This window comes from Silene latifolia, chromosome Y, assembly GCF_048544455.1.
Source record: "Silene latifolia isolate original U9 population chromosome Y, ASM4854445v1, whole genome shotgun sequence".
Lineage (NCBI taxonomy): Eukaryota > Viridiplantae > Streptophyta > Magnoliopsida > Caryophyllales > Caryophyllaceae > Silene > Silene latifolia.
Window position 1 is genome coordinate 127,667,449 of NC_133538.1, and position 12,526 is coordinate 127,679,974.

General features: G+C 33.3%; 1 long non-coding RNA gene across 1 annotated transcript; it reads right to left on the minus strand.

Annotated features, from left to right (window-relative positions):
- Positions 1-9,696: 9,696 nt before the first annotated feature.
- On the minus strand, positions 9,697-11,503 carry LOC141627041 (uncharacterized). Its single transcript, XR_012536602.1, has 3 exons — positions 11,426-11,503; positions 10,929-11,030; positions 9,697-9,745 (listed from the first exon to the last, which is right to left on the minus strand). It is a non-coding gene; the product is annotated as an uncharacterized LOC141627041 (long non-coding RNA).
- Positions 11,504-12,526: the final 1,023 nt, after the last annotated feature.

A 12,526-nucleotide genomic window follows, 5' to 3' on the forward strand; every position in this document is an offset into this window, starting at 1 on the left:
TACAATCTCCCACTCAATGCAAGGTGTCTTGCAGGTCGTACTTGCATTTGATCATATATTGAGTGGTTTCCTCGATCTGGAGAGTAACTGTCTGACCGGAATTATCTACCGTAGATACCTTCCGAGCGTGGCCACGCATTTTCAGTTCACTACTCCTCGAGTGGCCCTGAGATTTTGAACAACCCTGAAAAGGGGGTGGACAATTTCTATTGCACTATTCCCTTCGTATAGCCATAGTTCATCATGATCCAAAATACACTCATTTGACTTCAGGTACGACAGTCGTAGAGAATAAATCAAAGCCATTTAGAAATTTGTGCCAACTTGGGCGAACAGTCTCTAGTCAAAAGAATCGACTCATAAGAATACTATAGTAGCTCTTGCCACGACCAGGCTTTATAAATTTCCAGAACTCTAGAAGCGCTCACTGCCCGACAAAGTGTCCCATACCGTATGACCCTATGGCACTTGAACTTGCCATCAATCGCATCACACTCTAGTCACTTCGAGACGTCACCTCCTATAAGTAACCAGGGACTCATACTATGTCAATCCAGTTCACTTTAATAGGGTTCAATATTGTCTCAACAACCCATTTGGATATAACAAAGTAATGTGTGAGTTTAAAGAAACTCAAACGATAAATGCGATTATCTTATATGAATAGTCAATACACTATTAATACTTCATATCTTATAATTTATAGTGTACCTTTTACACTAATTGAATTACAGTAAAAGCTTGGTAAATGGATATACCATGTATCCATATATTCCAACTTTATTAATTGCTATTTCCTTCTATTCAATGTTATTTCTAATAACATGAATTTATCTAAGTATATGTCTAGTCTTCTTACTAGACTTGGGCTCTTGTACTTGGAAGATGCTCCCACTGTTATCATATAACTTGTGATAAAGTCTTTGGTAGAGGGATTTCCTCTCATTACCTACGTTGACCATCTTATCACAATGTACTTAGATTTTGTTTGTAGAACTCGCAATGGTTGAAACTAAAACATTTCTCTAGTCTCTTACTCCTAAGTTAATAAAATCAGCCTAGGATTTCGATAAATCCTTATAGTTTTGGAAACTAAAGTTTGTGTAACCCTTCAACACAAAACTCAGTATATCATCCAAACATAAGAACGAATCCTCAATTCTCCTCAAGAATCTTAAGGATGTTCTTTAAGGCTTTCAAAAGACCATTATTTGAATTACCTTGTTATTGACTTATTATTCTCCAAGCATATGATTCATCACGACATGTGCATAATAATGGCATACATGATCGTTCTAATGGCGGAAACATTAGAAATCGATTTCATGTGATCAACAACTTATTTAGGTTCAGTGAATGACTATGACTCTATCATAGTAATTCCACTTTCATAAATATGAACAACCTACTCAACCTTTATGATGTTAAAGATATGAAAGAACTTATCATCATAAGGCTCTCGACTCTATGCCAATATTCTCTCAAATTTAACAAATAGATTCGAAAATCTAGAATACATTACACCTTTTCCTAGTCTCCCAATCACTCTTTCACAGAAGAGAGCATTGGTACATTATTCTCAATAAGTAATATGTTATCAACATATAAGACATGGAAAAATAATTCTCGCTCCCACTTCATGCATAAACATGATTCTTCAACAATGTGAATGAAATCATTCTCAATTATCACATGAACGAAAAGTATGACTATTACAATCCTTTGATGCTTACTTAAGATCATTCTATGATTGCTTAAGTAAGCTTTGCATAATATGTTAGGATTCTTAGATCTTTATCTAACGTTTTGTGTTCCGTACACATCCTTCTCTAAATTCTCATTTTAGAAAAGCGAATTTTTAATATCATTTGCCATTCATGAAAATATGGCAATTCCTAACATGATTAAATCATGATTTATCTTGATTAACATCTTCAGGTCAATCTATGCTCTTAGGTACTCTAAAGCTCTATTTACTTTAAAGAGACCATCGCCTTAAAGTAAATCTACTCTTGAGTAAAACTTTTGGATTGTAATGCTATTGCTTGTTTGCAACTAAGTCGATTTGGGACTAGGTCATAAATCCATTACTTTCGAAAAGTAACTCATTAACAATAATTCATGTCTACTTTACTCCCACTCTATCTCAATAGATTATAGTTCCATTACTTTCAAAAAGTAACATATGAACTATAAGACATGTTTGTGACGATCTACTCCCACTCTATCTCTTAGAAATAAATCTATCTTCTTAAGAGATAGCTTTGTGAGTTACAAACATATATGGTGAAGTAATAGAAGTTTGTCTAGATTGACGTGTTAGCTCATAAAAAAACCAGCTCTATTATGGCAGTTTGATTCATGTAATATGCGAATCTGATCTATGTCATTTGTTAAATAGACTTGCTATTTTAGGTATCTCCAGGTTGACCTTTCTTTTAAAATAACGTGTCCATTTTGGATTGCAAATCCCCAAAAGTGAGTTCGACAACTCAATCCGACTTATATCTATGTTATATGCAATCTTGAGGTCTTAAGCCCTCCTATAGCTCGTATGGAGTCTTATAAGTGGTGTAGCGAATTGCTTTATAAAATTTCCCCTTTTAGAGTTCAAGTGACTCTTTTTTACTTTATAATCATTCTTTCTTATATCAAATAAGATGTGACACTAGGTCACAAAAGCTTAAGTGAGAACTAAATTCATGGCTTATGAACTAATTACAATGATCCCATCGTTGTAATTCTTTTATGATTAGATTAAGTTTTAGAACGAAAGGTGTATAATGACAAGTTTAGAACGAAAATTTCCATAAACCGAGTGACTTGGGTTACAAACCAAGCCACTAAAATTCAAATACAACTTCTTGTTCTTGAAAACAAAAGGAAATAAACTAATTTCCATGTCCAACTAGGAAGTTAAAAGAGTTCTAAAACAACAAGTTCAAAATACAACAATGAAATGAAGACTATCATTATAAAGGACAAGTTTCCATAGGTCTTCTACTATGGGCGGCTACTCTAGCGTCCCTTGAAGAGCCTCCTTAGGCTTGCTTGTGTTTGCCTTTGTCTTTGCTCGGGTGCCCTGAAAAAACAAATTAAAAAGGGTAAGAATCACAACTTGAATCCAAATACCAAAGTTGAGATTGAAATTCAAAACATAAATGATGGGGAGAATTTTATTTATTACCTAGTGGAACAATCTTTCCAGCTTTGATATCTCCAAGATACTTTGGGCAATTCCTCTTCCAATGTCCTATGCCATTACAATAATGGCATTTGTCTTCGGAAGTAGCACCCTTTTTAGAAGAGCTTTTCTAAATTTCTTTTCCTTTTCCTTTGAAGGAAGTGGGTTTCTTACTCTTACTAGCACTCCTTTTAAATTTCCCTTTGCTCTTGGTGTTAATTGCAAGCACATCCTTGGTAGTACTAACATTAAGACCCATATCTCTCTCGGCTTGCACAAGTAAATTGTGCAATTCATGGAGAGAAGTCTTCATGTTTTGCATATTGTAGTTTACCCTATACTGCACATATGCCTTGACTTTGTTCAAGGAATGTAGAATTCGGTCTATAACGAGTTGTTCGGGAATGTCAACCTTTGGTATCTTAATAGTCTCCACAAGCTCAATCAATTTGAGCACACGAGGGCTAACCTTTTGGCCCTCTTTGATGTTGATTTCGAAAAATGCGGAGGCCGCCTCATATTGGACTATCCTAGGTGCTTGCGAAAACATGGTCGCAAGCTTGGTGTAGATCTCATAAGCCGTGCTCATCTTAATGGCACTCCTTTGGAGATCGGGCTCCACATAGAAAATCAAGACGTTCTTGATAGCGGCCAACTCTTTTTGGTAGGCCTCAAAGGCTTCCCTTGCGGCGGAAGTTGACCTAGTAGTAGGTGCGGTGGGTGCGACTTCGGTAAGGTAACGAAGCTTGTCGTCACCTTCCATGGCCAAACGGAGTTGCGCATCCCAATCGGCGAAGTTTAAACCATTCTGTTCAAGTTTACATCGATCCATAAAGGATCGGAGCCAAGAAGCATTGGAGAGTGGTGGAGCGTTTGCACTAGTTGATGCGGATAAAATCGGAGTAGTCATTGCATACTAATCAAATTGACTACAAAATAGAAAATGAAGGAATTATAAACATTTATCATCTTTAAAACTTGTATATATTTTAAACAAGTTTAACATTTATATAATGACCTCTACCCAATTATAATAAATGATTCCGAGACCCAAAATTCATATTAACTTGGACGTGAGTCAACGGGCCCTCTACATCTTTACTAATATAACTTGGTAGGTTTACCCTCTTAACCGATTCTACAATTAGAACTCTCGGTCGATGATTTTATATTAAATTCATCTTTAGCCCGAACCTTTTGTGGCTACGGTCGCAAAATACCTTCGTTGAGATTAACCAAATCTTCGACGTGTAATGACTACTTATTACCCCACTTATCCATCGTCAATAGAAGCACCCCAAAAAATCGTATTGTACTCCTCATGAAATTTTGATTCATGGGCTCCTACTATTTGGTAAGGCTAAGTCTCAATCTTTTAAAAGTAAAGGTCTTGTCAATTTATTATTTATCAATTTTAAGTGAACTAAAATTCGAATTCTCGATAATTATAATTGACATGGTCGATGACTCGATATGATATGCATGTGTTGTTATGGCGATTTGGCAATGCATGCAACATATTAAAAGAAATGCAAAACAAATAATAAATTCCTAGTATGGCCTTCCTAAAATAGAAAATCAAATAATCTATTACATATTCGGAAACCAACTCCTTTAGTCCCTTGAATCTTCAAGTGGCACGCCCACCAAGAACATCGTCTTTATCGGAACATTTTTCCGAATGGCACCGTCTTGAAGGAACTCCGGGATTACAAATAATAATAAAAATACAAAGCTATTCCTATTATTCATTTGTAATATAAAAAACTAGTAAATATAAAATTGATACGAGATCACATTAAATTACAACCGAATCAATATCCCCTTTCATTACGGGTAATATCGATTAAAACTAAGGCCATACTAAGATAAAATTACATAATTTAAAAGTACATAAATAAAATATGACATTCACAATGAAATATGCAGCATTATAGTATGTGTCTATCATGCCAAATTATGTGCCAAATCGCCCTATTTAACTTATATCGATTATATAACCCGGTTTTATGGAAATGCACGATTTTAACTTATTAAAATCGTAAATTAATACTAAAATATAATTTTAATTCTAGTTAATTATCATAACACTCTTAGGTCTCAAAAATTATTCATCACTCAATTTTTGACGATAATTCAACTTGATTTAATTTTATACTCATTTTTGACCCTAAAATCATAACATTTATGAAATAAATCCAAATTAAATTACAATAATTTCAAAATTTGAATTTTAAATTTTTGAACATTCTAGAATATATCCATGACACTCAAAATGTCAAAAATCATGGTTAAAATTTTCGAATTTATTTCGAGAAAAATGTAGTTGCGATTTATCGGTTTTATCAAATAAAACATCTAAAGTATACAAAAATTAATCAAATCTATTTTAAAACTTTATATATGATAAGTGGGATAAAAATGCAACCTAAAATAATTTTCTCATTCCATGTAATTCGTTTTAGCTATTTATGCTAAAAATAGTCACTATTTATGCCATTTTTATACTAAAAATTCATAAATCATGCAAAATGAATCACGTTCATCTTAAATTTTACACACAATGAGTAAAATATGCATTTGACAACATATTAAAATTTTATGGCCTATTTCGATGTGTAACTATATTTAACAATTTTACCTCCATTTAATTCATTTTTATCTCATAAAAATCATAAATCATGCAATATTAATCACATTAATACGAAATTTTACATACAATAAGTAAAATATGCATGTGAGGTCATATAAAAATTTCAAGGTCAGAGACTTAGTTTAATTATTTTTAGCATTTTAATTTCCATTTTAGTCATAAAAATGTAATAAAATATCTAAAAATCATTAAAATGAGCAATAAAATACCATAAATCATAAAAATGACCTAAAAAAATTTTTGGACCAGAATATACAACATGCATCAATATTTCGTGGCTTTATCTAATAAATCACAAATTTTTAGTTTTAATTAAGTTGCTAATAACTCGAAAAAACTATAAATCGATTATGCATCCAACATCCTATGCTCTGATACCAATTGATAGGTTCATATACCTATTATTAGACTCTTTTAATAGTGAACTAATTAACATATTAATATGAGTCCATTAGATCAAGTGCATGCATAACTAAATAAGAGATAAAATAAGAAAAACAATGTTTTATTTTGTTTTTTTTTTGTTTTTTTTTTTTTGATGACGAGGGGGTTGAGTCCCCCCCGGGCCCATGAATTCCCGCACCACCACATGGACCATGTAAGCCACCCCCTTCGGGGGCTGCAGTGGCCAAGTGATCATCGCCCCAGCTGGTAGTCGAACCTGAGACCTCTCAACTCCTACATTTCTGCAAGCTTCAAGGTTTAACCCAGCTACCACTGGACTAACACCACTTGGTTAAGAAAAACAATGTTCCTTACATTGTTATATGGCTCGAAATAAGGGCACAAATAAGGTCACCTTCCTTATTTGTTCTTGAGCTTAAATGTAATGGATGATCCTCCTTAATCCCAAGTATTGAGATCCTCCTCTTGATTGCACCCAAGACAAATCCCTTAATGTAATATATTAACTAACTAGATTAATATACTAGTATCCTTACAATAATTCTAATAATATTCTTTATTACTATACTAGTAATCTTATATTGAAATTAGAATCTTGAATGAACAATTTTTGAGGTTCCTAAAACCATTTAGAGAGATATATTTGAGAGGATGAATAATAATGATATGTAAAATTGTATCGTATGAAAATAGAGAACAAACTCTCTATTTGTTTAAGGGGAGCCGGTTGTGGGGAAGAGGAAGACCAATGCATGGTCCCTCCCTTTTTTCTTTTGTTCTTCACAAGGATTGTAGGTGTAAGACTAAGTTATAGGGTACTCATCATATTTGCCATAAAATATAAACAAATACAAACAAACCCATTTCCCACTACCAAAAACCGGTGCCCTTCCTTAAAATGGACTTCCATTTTATTTTGTCAATTGTCACACAATATGTCACATGTAGTATGTAACATGTTATTAATTAATTAAATGCATATTTATCAAATAAATATCATGATATACATTAATTAAATTACATATAACAAATTGTCTAGTCATTCTTGATCACATAAATAAAATGGGTCATATAATTATAATTCACAACATATTGTAATTATAATTAACCATTCATTCTTATCTCAATTGTTTCATAAATAATAATCAATTTTCGTAATAAAATATTTTAATTACTAAAATAAAACTTATTTAATCAAATTACAATAAGATATAAATATTCTCTCTCACAAATGAATTGTTCAATTTTAAGGAATTGATTAATTTGTATCGTCATACAATTAATCAACTTGTCTATTTAGGGAATTGTCCTATATGTGTGACCTTAAGGGATCAACTGATCACTACCGTCAAACGACAGTAATGTCAAACTCTAGTTAGCCAATCATTACTGATTATTTTTATCAGTTGACTCTATAAATGAATCACCCCTTACGTATTCTTAATTTGAGATTTAAATATGTGATCGCACTATTGTTGAAGACACATATACTCCAACATCTACGACGCATTTGACCTCGATTTTGAACTATGCTGACCTACTAAGAATCGGCTGACCATAGAAAACCCACACGATAGACCTTTATGAATAGTTTACTCTTGATCTTGTTAGTTGTTTGGACGGTATAAGAAAATAATCGAACTACAAATGATCATATGATGGCATAAAATGCATGAAAACATGTAGACACTCAGTAATAATAGTGAAAAAGTAAATAATAGTAGTGATTACACACCACGTGACGAGCACTAGTACGTGTTGTGGCGGTCCATTACGATATGTGAATGATATGTTGAATGTTAAGATTGGTTGCGTCAAGTAGTAAAGAGTACTTACACACACACACACACACAGATATATATATATATATATATATATATATATATATATATATATATATATATATATATATATATATATATACATACATACATACATACATACATACGGTAATCATACACAACTTGTGGTAATAATGGTAGGTTACCGGAAGGGTGTCATGTGAGACTTATAGCGAACTTCGGTATGTAGTTTACTTTTAGGGGGAGTGAATGTAACAACTCAGAGAAATTTAGAAATAAAGAGCGTAATATGTAGGAAAGTAATGAGAGTGAACAAGAAACTTAGGATAGATAGGATACACGCGTGTAACAATAAGAGTGATAAGGGCAAGAAAATACAAGAGGTCCGAGAATGAGGCTTGCGAGAAGACCGAGGAATAATTGGGAAAAAGAGTGAGTGACGAACTTCGGGGACGAAGTTCATTTTAAGGGGTGAAGATTATAATATCCGGCCTTTGTGGGTCCCGTACTTAGTCCTTGGGACGCGTGAGAGGGAGGAAAGGATAGCCTTACACTAGACCTGAACCTGAACCGTGTGGTGTTGCAGCGGATCGAATGGGTTTACTCAGTCGAGTAAATAGTACACTCGACCGAGTGAGTCGACTAGACCGAGTGGATTGCTACTTGGACGAGTGAGTCCACTCGACCAAGTGAACTCAGCACTCGGTCTAGTGCCACTGTTTTTAGAATACGGGATTTACCCCCTTTCTCCCCTAACCCTAAATCATTTCCACCTTACTCCTTATCTCTCCAAACTCCCTCCCCTCTCTCTAAAATGCTTCCAATGCTCTTCTTTTGGCCTTCAAGCTTGGAATAATGGTGGAACACACCTCCTATGCCCCGATCTACCTTTGTAAGTAGAAATTTCACCTTTTCCTCTTTGTCTTATGAGTAAATTCGAGTTAGGGTTTACTAAGAGAGGTTAATTCACTAGTAGAAAAAGTGACATTGACATCGGTTATTTAGGCCTATTTACATCGGTTTTGGTGCGATGCTTCTGGGGGCGTTGTTTATTGAATTTATAAGAAAAACATCGGTTTTACAACCGATGTTAATGGTTTAAACTTACATCGGTTCTGGACCAAAACCGATGTTCATAGCATATAAATTACATCGATTCTTCACCAAAACCGATGTAAATAATTCTTTTTTACATCGTTTATAATTAGTAACCGATGTAATTTAATGATATTAACATCAATTGTACTTAGTAACTGATGTAACTTATAATTACATTAACATGAGTTGTACTCAATAACCGATGTACCTAATTACATTAAAATCGGTTTATTAAAACTTCTAGAACTGATGCTAATACTTCTTATAATTCATGAGGGCAATACAGATTCAATAATTTACACCCGCAACTAAATGCTACATATAATACGCTAATAAGCAACATGAGCTTTGCTTCCAATAATTCAAACAAACACATCCATTTATTATATACCAAAAAATATCAAACGTATTACAATAATTCCGTCCATTCATAAAACTAGTTAAAACACTACTAAATGCGTGCCACGATACAAAATGTTAAATGTTTTCAATTAGAATTCCTACGAATCAAACCATTCATTAGACGTTCTTTACACAATAAAGCAACCAAAGCTCTAGAACCTCATTCATTTGTTCAATTGTTATTTCCGCACCTGAAACACACTACATAAAAGATGAGGCTTAGGAAAATATAGGCAATTTACAAAAAAAAGGGTTATTTTATGGTAATAATCCAAACTAAACCCCTCCTTCTTATATTAATCCCAACTAATGTTTAACTGGCAATAATCTCAACTATTACATCATTTAACTTGCACTAAACTCTTAGAAGGGCAACCTGAATAACCCGTTTCCCTAGTTAATAACCCTAATTATTCAACTTGAACATCATCCTCTTCAATCTTTATCCCTTAAACTCCTTCATCGTCAATCAACAAACACCAAAAATTAAAACTCACATACCACCATCCATTAACATCTAAACAAAACCCAGAATATATTTCACGTTAATCCCACTAAAAAAAAATTACTCCAAATCAACACCCCACAAAACTACCCTGTTTCATTTGCCTACTTGATCTCTGCATCAAAAGGAGATGGTATGGTGATTGACGTTATTTAATTTAATGTTTTTGATACAAAAAACGACGAGTTTGTCAGTAGGTGTACAATTAAAACAAATGCAATTCCATCTCGCCCAATTCCACCGTCCCTTCTTTATGTATTTTTTTAATTATCTAAGCTCCACAGAAAATTGGGTTTTTTTTATATTTTGGGGGTTAAATACCTACAGCAGCTTGATAGCGAGGGTGAGTTGCAGGAGAAAGAAGTTTTGATTCTACCGTTAAGACAGCCATGGAAGGTACCCACATCAGCTGTGTCGGATTCGTTGAAACCTCAACGACAAATGAGGCAATAAAATACGCTTTCCGGGTTGATTTCGAATGATTTTCATTAATTTTGGATGTCACGGTATCAATCTAATTGTGTGTCAGATTTAATGAGGGAAATAAATTAAAGAAATAAAAAAGGCGAATATAAAGAAAATGAAAGAAGAAATTAAAAGAAGGAAGAAGATGAAAAGAAGAAATGAAGAAGGAATTAGAAAAAATAAAAAAAAGATGGACCCACATTATCACCTGTTAGGAAACCGATTATAGCAGGTCAATTATGGGATGAGATCAGTGGAAGTTAAATGATGCAATATTTAGGATTATTCCCAGTTAAACATTAGTTGAGATTAATATCAGAAGATAAGACTTACTTTGAATTATTCTTATAAAATAATTTTAGGGCTGGGAGTTTGGGAAATAAAAAATACAGTTTGAGAAAATAAAGCAAGTACCTTTTCTATGCCGTCCTCCGATAATGCGTAGCGTACGGTGATATCATACATCCACTTCATAACATAATAACCATACTCATAATTCCCTGGCTGTTGAGCGCACTATATTTATAGAAAAATAGAAGTTAAGTAAAGACTCTAACCTCATATAATCTAAGTCAAATATACTACCACCATAAGGGAATGAATTATAATTATAATAATTAAATAAAATGACGTTACACGTGTTATAGTCACAAGTTAACAAGTTTCCGTATAAAGCAACATACTCCAGACAAGTCAAAAGACACAAAAAGGGTAAGATTCTGATCGAGGCAAAACAAGTAATCGTAAAAACCTACATCGGTAAATATCGCTAAATAGCATCACCAAACCTCTGCTTCAAGAGAGTCTATCCATGAGTAGTTCATTTTTTTTAACATATCACGCGTAAAATAAAAATAGGAGGCGGGGTGGTAGTACTTGGCGTAATTGAATTTCTAAGGAAAACTTCATACCTCAATCATTTTTATCTGGAGTTCATTTTTTTTAACATATCACGCGTTCCCGCCCTAAAAGAATACCTTTTCCAAGCCTTGAAATTAATTGAATACATGAAATGTAATCATATTATCGACATTCATACATAACATAACTATAATTTATGTCGTTAATCGATTGAACTTACCATGATAAGCAACTTTTTATTTGCCATGTCTTTTTTTTCGCTTTATCCGAGTCAAAAATATATGCAATATTATCTCCAAGACAAAATACAACCAACATCCAATGCGAGCTATATCAAATAACAAAACTTATAAATCCTTTAATAAGGTAAAAAAAATATGTAAAGGAAAAAAAAATTGATGAAATCAAGAATTTTTTTTGTAATACTCACGCCTCAAAAAAAGCACCCATCACATATCTCTTATCTTGTTGCTTCTTTAAAGCCTCAGTTAAGTATCTCTCCATCTCAACCGAAGAATGCATATATGTGCAAAGTCTATCGGGACACAAAAAACCAACTAGTTTTTCCGTCACTCCACGTTGTGTCCCATAATCATATAAGAAGCTACATTATTATAATGAGAATAAAATTTAAGTATATAAATATATACACATTTGTAAAGAAAGATTTAATTGAAATATTATGAGAAAAGTAATACCTTCCCCAGAGTTGAAGAATGGATATATTTAACCATTCATATCTAAACATCTCCCTAATATCATCAAACACGATTATCAGCTTAATCCGACTTTCGTCTGAATAGACTAACTCACTAATCTCTATAGTAAACAACGAATATTTTCCCGAAATAGCAGAACATATCATGTCTTCCAATCTCTGAAAGTGGGAATCCAAACGGCTCAACTCGTCCTTATTTAGAGGCCCCTTTTTGTTCTTTGTTGACTTCACCTAAAAATTATAAGTTTTAAAAACCAAATAAGGAAAATTACAAGTTTTAAAAACCAACTAGTAAGAGATTCATTACCGCCTCAGCAACCTGAATCTCCTTGCTACCACCACCAGACGGCTTTATTATCTTTCCTGGATTATCCGTGTCTTTAGTAGTCTTAGCCTGTTGAACCTTGTCTCTACCCTTAAGATCATCCTAGCA